This window comes from Rhinopithecus bieti, unplaced genomic scaffold (assembly GCF_001698545.2).
Source record: "Rhinopithecus bieti isolate Rb0 unplaced genomic scaffold, ASM169854v2 scaffold_14937, whole genome shotgun sequence".
Classification (NCBI taxonomy): domain Eukaryota; kingdom Metazoa; phylum Chordata; class Mammalia; order Primates; family Cercopithecidae; genus Rhinopithecus; species Rhinopithecus bieti.
In genome coordinates, this window is record NW_016808492.1 from 1285907 (window position 1) to 1293658 (window position 7752).

The window sequence follows — 7752 nt, forward strand, 5'->3', positions numbered from 1 at the left end:
CTCTAGTGGTACCATGTGCCATAGTACTCTCTTTAGTTCGCATCTTAGTCACATGGTTTGGAGCACTCAGTTCCCTATTTGTACAGCTAGTTAAATGTAAGTGTGTTTATTTGGGAAATAATCATTTGTCCTCTTGATATTATAAAACAATTATTTACCCAGTGTTCACAGCTAGGGCCCTTTGCAAATAGAGCTATAAACAACTAGCAAAAAATAAATAAAATAAATAGCCTGCAACTCTTGAGGAATACATCAATTTCATAAAATGAGAGACATTGCAAAAAATACTAATAGAGTTAGTCAAACAGTATATATATATGCAGTATATATATATATGCAATATATATATATGCATATATGTGGCTGCAAATACAGTCAGAATAGCAGTACTTTGCTGAGTTTTTTAGTCAAGATGAAAATTTCTCAGACATAAGAATTCCCTTTTAATAAGTGGTTATTGCCTCTAAATATTTTCTTCATATCTTACTTGTTTTTCCCCCAAAATATCATTCAGTTCTCAAACTAGAGGAAGACTGCTCTCTCCAGTAGTAGCTTTAAATCTCACATACCAAATCTCAAAACATAAGAAGTAATTTAACTGAGTCTAAAATTATTCCCCTGCTAAATGGGGTAATACTAGTATTTATGGCATAGGATCATAAACATTTAAAATGTTAAATGCTTTTTAAAGGGCATAGCATAGTGTTTGGAGCATAATCAGAACTCATACAAGAAACACAGATCACAAATGATGATCATTTTTTAATTGATACATAATAGTTGTATCCATGAGGTACATGAGGGTTTTCTTTAGATATGTGCACACAATACATGAAGATCAAATTAGGGTAACTGGGATATCCACCACCTCAACCAATTATTTTGTGTGTGTGTTGGGAACATTCCAGATTGTCTCTTCTATCTATTTTCAAATATACAATAAATTCATGTTAACTATAGTTTCCCTACAGTGCTATTGAATACTAGAACTTATTCCTTGTAGCTTACTGTATTTTTGTACCCCTTAACCAAGTGTTCTTCACCCGTGCTACCCTTCCCAGCCTCTGTAACCACCATTCTACTCTCTACCTTTATGTAAGTCATTTATTTTAGTTCCTACATATGAGTGAGAACATGCAAATAAACTGAGCTTGGCTTATTTTACCTAACATAATGACCTCCAGTTCGATCCATGTTGCAGCAAATCTCTTATTGAGCTTTACTTCACTTTTCTAAAAGTGATACATGTAAACAACCATTCCCTTACATGTCGAGCAGTATATGCATTGAAAATAATTTAAGAATAATTATTCAGTTCTTATGCTCAGCTACAATGGCCATTCATTTCCTGGGAGCAGTCTGATGCTGATGCAGAAAAGTGCATCCGTTCTCCTATGCACACTGTTTCTATTTACAGTGGCTACTAAACAAGGCTACAGGAACAGAAACCACAGCACAGCAGCCACCTTCCAGTGGCTGTACACCTTTACTTCTTGCTATAAGAAATGCCTTTGTCACACCTGAGATCAAAAACCATATTTTATTCCATTATTTGTGATTATTTTCTATTGAAAGGTCACAAAATTTCTAATTATATAAAGACTTATTTTGACCTCCGGGACTTTTTAAACACACACATACACACACATGTAGTTTTGTAGACAGATGAAATTACTCATTACTTTTTGAAGGAGTTAAAATAGAAAGCAGTTTTCTGACTGTGAAGCACAGTACTTTCCTATTCTTCCTTAAAGTGGCATGTTAATAGGAAAAGCTATCAAAAAGAGCTATTTCTGTTTGAGTATAGCAAATAATCTCTAGACATGCAATGTCATTTCAGATTGATTTCTCTCTCTGTGTTTCTTTGCATATGTTGTTATTACTTTTTAGGAAAGCATACAGAAAAAGAATATATAACAGGACAAAACACTCTCCCATGAGGCTTTGAAACAGATCTTATATAATTAAGTACCAAGAATTGTAATTCGTCTTTTTGTTATCACACATTCTACTTATCTGAGAAGGCAAAATGGAAAATCAGAAGAGAACAGATCTCAGGGACCCTGCTTTTTCATGTGTGTTATTTATTTTATGGTGTTTTTTTCCCGTCCTCTTTGAAGTCTTATTTATTTACATGTGCAAACACTCTCAAATCTCTTCCAGTTTTCTCATTCCCAGACAAGCTTCTAGAAAGAAGACTCTGCCCCCAGTGACTCAGTTTGCTTTCGTCATGTTTGGCAGCACCTCTGCTTTCTGCCCTCTGACTCCTGAGTTCCTTGGACCACCAACGTGGTGATCACCCACTTAGTTGCTAAAGCCAAGGGACCTGTCTACATCCCGTTCCAGTTTGGGCATGCAAAACACTCCTGGAAATTGTTATTCCCAACGTTCTCCACTTGCCCTTCTCCCAAATCTCTGGTTTGTTATTCTTAATTTCCTTGGAAGCCTCCCTTTTCCTTGAATATTGGTGTTTCTATTTTTTTCTTCTCTCTCCTCACTCTACATACTCCTCTTAGATGTAGAATGAATTCATTCCCATAACTTCAAATTCCCCCTGGGCCCCAACGAATCCTATTTGTAGCACAACTTCTGTCCTGTCAATCTTCTTTATCAGACAAATCCACTTAGATAGCCAGTACCTCAAATGTCACATTCCAGAATAGAGCTTAGTATCTTACCACCGCCCAGGCTGTGCCTTCTCCTGCGCTTCCTCCAATGGATGAAGCAACCTATAGTAATAATAGTAGCTCACATTTATTCAGTATTTATTTTGCACCAGGTAGTTTGTTACTTTTCCTTTCTTCTGACTTTTGTTTTAGGTTCAGGGGGTACATGTGCAGGTTTGTTACATGGTAAATTGTGTGCCACTGGGGTTTGGTGTATGAGTAATCCCGTTACTGAGGTAGTGAATATAGTACATGGCAGTTAGTCTTTCAACCCTTGCCTCCCCACTGCCCTCCCTCCTCTAGCAGTCCCCGGTGTCTCTTGTTCTCATCTTTATGTCCATGTGTACTCAAGAATCATCTATGACAAACTCACAGCCAGCATCATACTGAATGGGAAAAGCTGGAAGCATTCCCCTTGAGAAGCGGAAAAAGACAAGAACGTATACTCTCACCACTTCTGTTTGATTTTCATATGTGCTCTTGCATGTAATGTTCACCACAACTCTAAAAAGGAGGTACAATTGTTATCATCATTCTGTAAATGAGAACGGGAAGCACAGTGTGATTACAGTGTAACAGACAGTCCAAGGGACTTCAGATCCAGATTCTTAACCACTTTCCCAGACTGTCTCTCTTCCATCTCCTGCTCTCTTTCTCTGATTGATAACCTGTTTCTTAACCTGATCCTCTCTGCAACAGCCTTAGTTTAGTTTTCATTATTTGTTGTTTTGATTGATTTATAAAGGCACCTTTTAAAATTATTTACTATAGCTACTAAATAATGGAGCTTTACTATAAAGTATATTCTCCATTTTACTGTAGGAATCATCTTCAAAACACCAATCTGATCACATTAAACCACAGACCCTCACTATGACACAGCAGGTCTTTCAAGATTAGATTCCTGTCTACTTACCCAGTCTCCTGTTTCTTTCTTTTGCATTCAAAGATATTTTAATCATACCAATACATGCACCTGGTTTAAAATATATATATTAGATCGAAGCATAGTAAATCGCTGATATTCAACCATTTCAGTCTACTAAACAGCAATTTCATATTCGGTTTATTATTGCAGAAGTTTATAATGGAAACAGTAGCTCTTTCCTTTGTCCCTCTTTAGCGCCAAATATACTCTCCAGAGACAACCATTTTTTATTATTTCAGTTGGTTCTGGATATTTCCTCCATATTTCTCATACTATGCTGAAAGAGTTTAGGTTTGGCTCTGACAAGTTCAATGCCATGCCTCAAATAAGAGAAACAGGGTTTTGTTTTGTTTTGTTTTTTTGTCTTACATAAAATACTTGCAGTATAAAGAGCCAGACTTCTCCCTGTTCACATTCCACTGCCACTAGAATGTGGCCTCCGTCCTCACGGTCTGAGGTAGAATCTATGTTTTAGACATCAAGATGGAGAAAAGGGCAAAGGCACATGGGCATGCTGTTCTTTGAAAGATTCTAGTTGCTGTCATTTGAAACGTGTACATACAACTCATGAGCCAAAACTTCATCCCAGCCGGGAGGGTGGAGAAGTATTGCTTGCACTGGCCAGCCATGTGCCAAAGCCTCCTGTTGGACAAGGGGAGACAGCTTCTGGGAGACCTGTAGAAGTCTCTGCTACATAGATTTATACTTCTCTATCTAGATTTATCAATACTTCAGACTTTATCTTTAAATTTACATATATGACACACATGCATTTAACTCCTATACTCCCACCTCCTCTCTCTTATTTCTTAAATATAGTTAAAAGCTACTTTTAGTTGAATCAATATAATCTGATTCAGAAAATATAACTCGCTGCAAAGAAAAAGTTGTCAAAGCATTATTATTTTTTCTTTTTTTTTAACTGTGAAAATATTTTATTTAGTCATTTTTGTTTACAATTCAAACTCCGGTAATTCAAAATTAACATCTTTGCCCATGAGTTTCTTATAGACACCAGATTTTTTTTTCTTTTCTTTTCTTTTTTTTTTTTTTTTTTTTTTTTGAGAGGGAGTCTCCCTCTGTAGCCGGGGCTGGAGTGCAGTGGTGCAATCTCAGCTCACTGCAAGCTCCGCCTCCTGGGTTCACACCATTCTCCTGCCTCAGCCTCCCGAGTAGCTGGGACTACAGGTGCTCGCCACCTCGCCCGGCAAATTTTTTTGTATTTTTAGTAGAGACGGTTTCACTGTGTTAGCCAGGATGGTCTCCATGTCCTGACCTCATGATCCGCCCACCTTAGCCTCCCAAAGTGCTGGGACTACAGGCGCCCGCCACCACTTCTGGCTAATTTTTTGTATTTTTAGTAGAGACAGGGTTTCTCTATGCTAGCCAAGATGCAGAAAAAATTTTAACCTTGTGTTCCACATTGTTCTGCTGTGCTTTGTCCAAATGAACCTTTACCAGCAGGCTACCATCCAGTTTCACGCGGATTCTCTTGCCCACAATTTCCTTGGGAGACCAAGTCCTCAAGGATTGCATCGTGCTCAGCTGTCACAGCACGGCTCCTGGGATGCTTTTGCTTATTTTTTGTAGGACTTTTTCGAGTTAGCTTAGGCAGAATTCTCCTCTGAGCGATAAAGACAACATGCTTCCCACTGAACTTTTTCTCCAATTTGCTACTAGCTGGATTTGGATTTTCTGGAAAGATTTCAGTTGAGGAGCAGGAACAAAGATTATGATAACTTTTCGACCATCTCCAACTTCAATTTCCTTGGCTGCCATAATATTAAGCTCCCTGAGCTGAACCTTGAGGTCTGAGTTCATCTCCAGCTCCAGAAGAGCCTGGGAGATGCCGGACTCGAACTCGTCCAGCTTCTCGTCATTGGGCTTCAGGATCTTGGTGCTCGAAATGAACACGGCCTTCTCCTTGCTGAGCACCGGTTTAGGAAGAGGATGAAGACGTTATTTTCTATAGAGCTTTTTATTTACTATTGTGTCAAATTTTTTAAAATTCTTTTTTTTTTTTTGCTTGCATAATTTTCATTTAAATATCGTTAATACTTTCCTTCATCTCTAAGTTACCACTGACAATTTCATCCATTCCCTTGGGTCTACTTTTTTTCTGGATAGAGTTCTGCATCATGGGGACCTTCATTCTCCTGCTTTGAACAAGGATGGTTGTTCTGTAGGCCCTCTGAACGGTTTTCAGCCAGGTACTTCTTTTGCTTTTCTCCTTTGTTAGAGACATGGTTCCCTAGATAGTATGTTTGCCTCCTTTTCTTTTTTTAAATCTTGGTCACTAGAGACTGTCAAAAATTGCCAATACCGACTATGTTTCATGTTGTCATGGTGGGGTATTGGGAAACGTTATCAATTAGCAATAATCGCACCTGGGATAAACCTCACTGGCTACCATACTCCCCCTGTGCAAAGCTTATGCTTTCCTCTTACTTGATTTATTCCCGTATTTTGCTGGAACATATCCTCCATTAATTGCTTAACAAAGGTTCCATGAGGAGGTCTTCATCTGCCCTTTTCATTGTTAAGCATCAAGTTCTCAGTAAGATACATAAAGATAGACAGATGATAGATGATAGACCAATAGACAGATAGAGGGTGGCTGGTGGGATGGATGGATGGATGGATAGATGGATAGATAGATAGATAGATAGATAGATAGATAGATAGATAGATAGATAGATAGATAGATAGAGTGAGCTTTTCCTCATAATTTTGAAAACCATCTTCTCCTCTCTCATTGTTCTTAGACTTTCTTTGAGATGTCTGGCGCTATTCTGATTCCTAGTCCTTCACATGTGTCTTTTTTTCTAACACTCAGAGGTATTTACATCTGTGTTCTGAAATTGTCTTTATGTCTGTGCTCTGCAGTTTCACTATGAAGTGCCCTCGTGTGGGTCGTTTCCATTCTTGGCACTGGCAACTTGGTAAGGCTTCTACATCTGGATATTAGTACACTTCAATTGTAAAATATTTTATTGTATTTTATTTTTATCATTTCCTTCCTTCCATTTTCATTATTTTTTCTTTCTTTTTGGAGCTTAGTCAGATGTGGAACTTCCTATATTTATCTTCTAAGTATCTTCTTTTTTCTAATATTTTCCACCTCTGTTTTATTGATTTATTTTTTCTTTTTTGAGATAGAGTCTTGCTCTATTGCCAGGCTGGCATGCAGTAGCATGATCTCAGTTCACTGAAACCTCTGCCTCCCAGGTTCAAGTGATTCTCCTGCCTCAGCTTCCCCAGTAGCTGGGACTACAGGCACATGCCACCACACCTGGATAATTTTTTGCATGTTTAGCAGAGCTGGGGTTTCACCATGTTAGCCAGGATGATCTCGATCTCTTGACGTCATGATCCGCCAGCCTTGGCCTCCTGAAGTGCTGGGATTACAGACGTGAGCCACAGCACCTGGTCTTCTACCTCTGTTTTTCTGTCTCCCAGGCTGGAGTGCAGTGGTGTGATCTTGGCTCACTGCAAGCTCCACCTCCACCTCCACGATCTCATGCCTCAGCCTCCCCAGTAGCTGGGACTTCAGGGGTGTCCCCCCCCCCCCCCCCCCGCTTTTTTTTTTTTTTTTTTTTTTTTTTAGTAGAGATGGGGTTTCGCCATGTTGGCGAGGCTAGTTTCAAACTCCTGACCACCTTAGCCTCCCAAAGTGATAGGATTATAGGTGTGAGCTGCCATGCCTGGCCTCCACCTCTGTTTTTATTATATTTTGAGAAATTTTCTTGACTTTATGTTCCAAACCTTCTCTTTTTTTATTCTAGCCACCTGATTTTTTAACTTACCTGTATGTTAATTTTTAAAGTTGCTTTCTGGGACTTTTTAAACAGTTACAACATGTTGTCACAAACCTTAAAGTTTTAATTGGAGCTGTGAAATTTTTATTGGGGAGAGATTAATTCTGATTTATGCATTTTTTGGTCTGGGCACTTTCTCTGTATGTTTATTTTACTTGTTTGTTTCTAATTTATGAGGCTCACTTTTATGCCATGAGTACATATTAAAAATGAAAGCTTAAAAATCTAACAGGCAGCTTTCCAATATGGATGAAGTATGTCAACTCACATGTTTCACTTTGGATTGACAAGGGGGGGGTGAGCCACATTTTCACTGGTGATTTATTTATTTATTTATTTA

The 7752-nt window shown here is 38.5% G+C and overlaps 1 pseudogene; it reads right to left on the minus strand.

The window, feature by feature from the left end:
• Positions 1 to 4471: 4471 nt before the first annotated feature.
• The window catches only part of LOC108538592 (40S ribosomal protein S7 pseudogene), a 119572-nt pseudogene continuing 116291 nt past the window's right edge, over positions 4472 to 7752 (minus strand).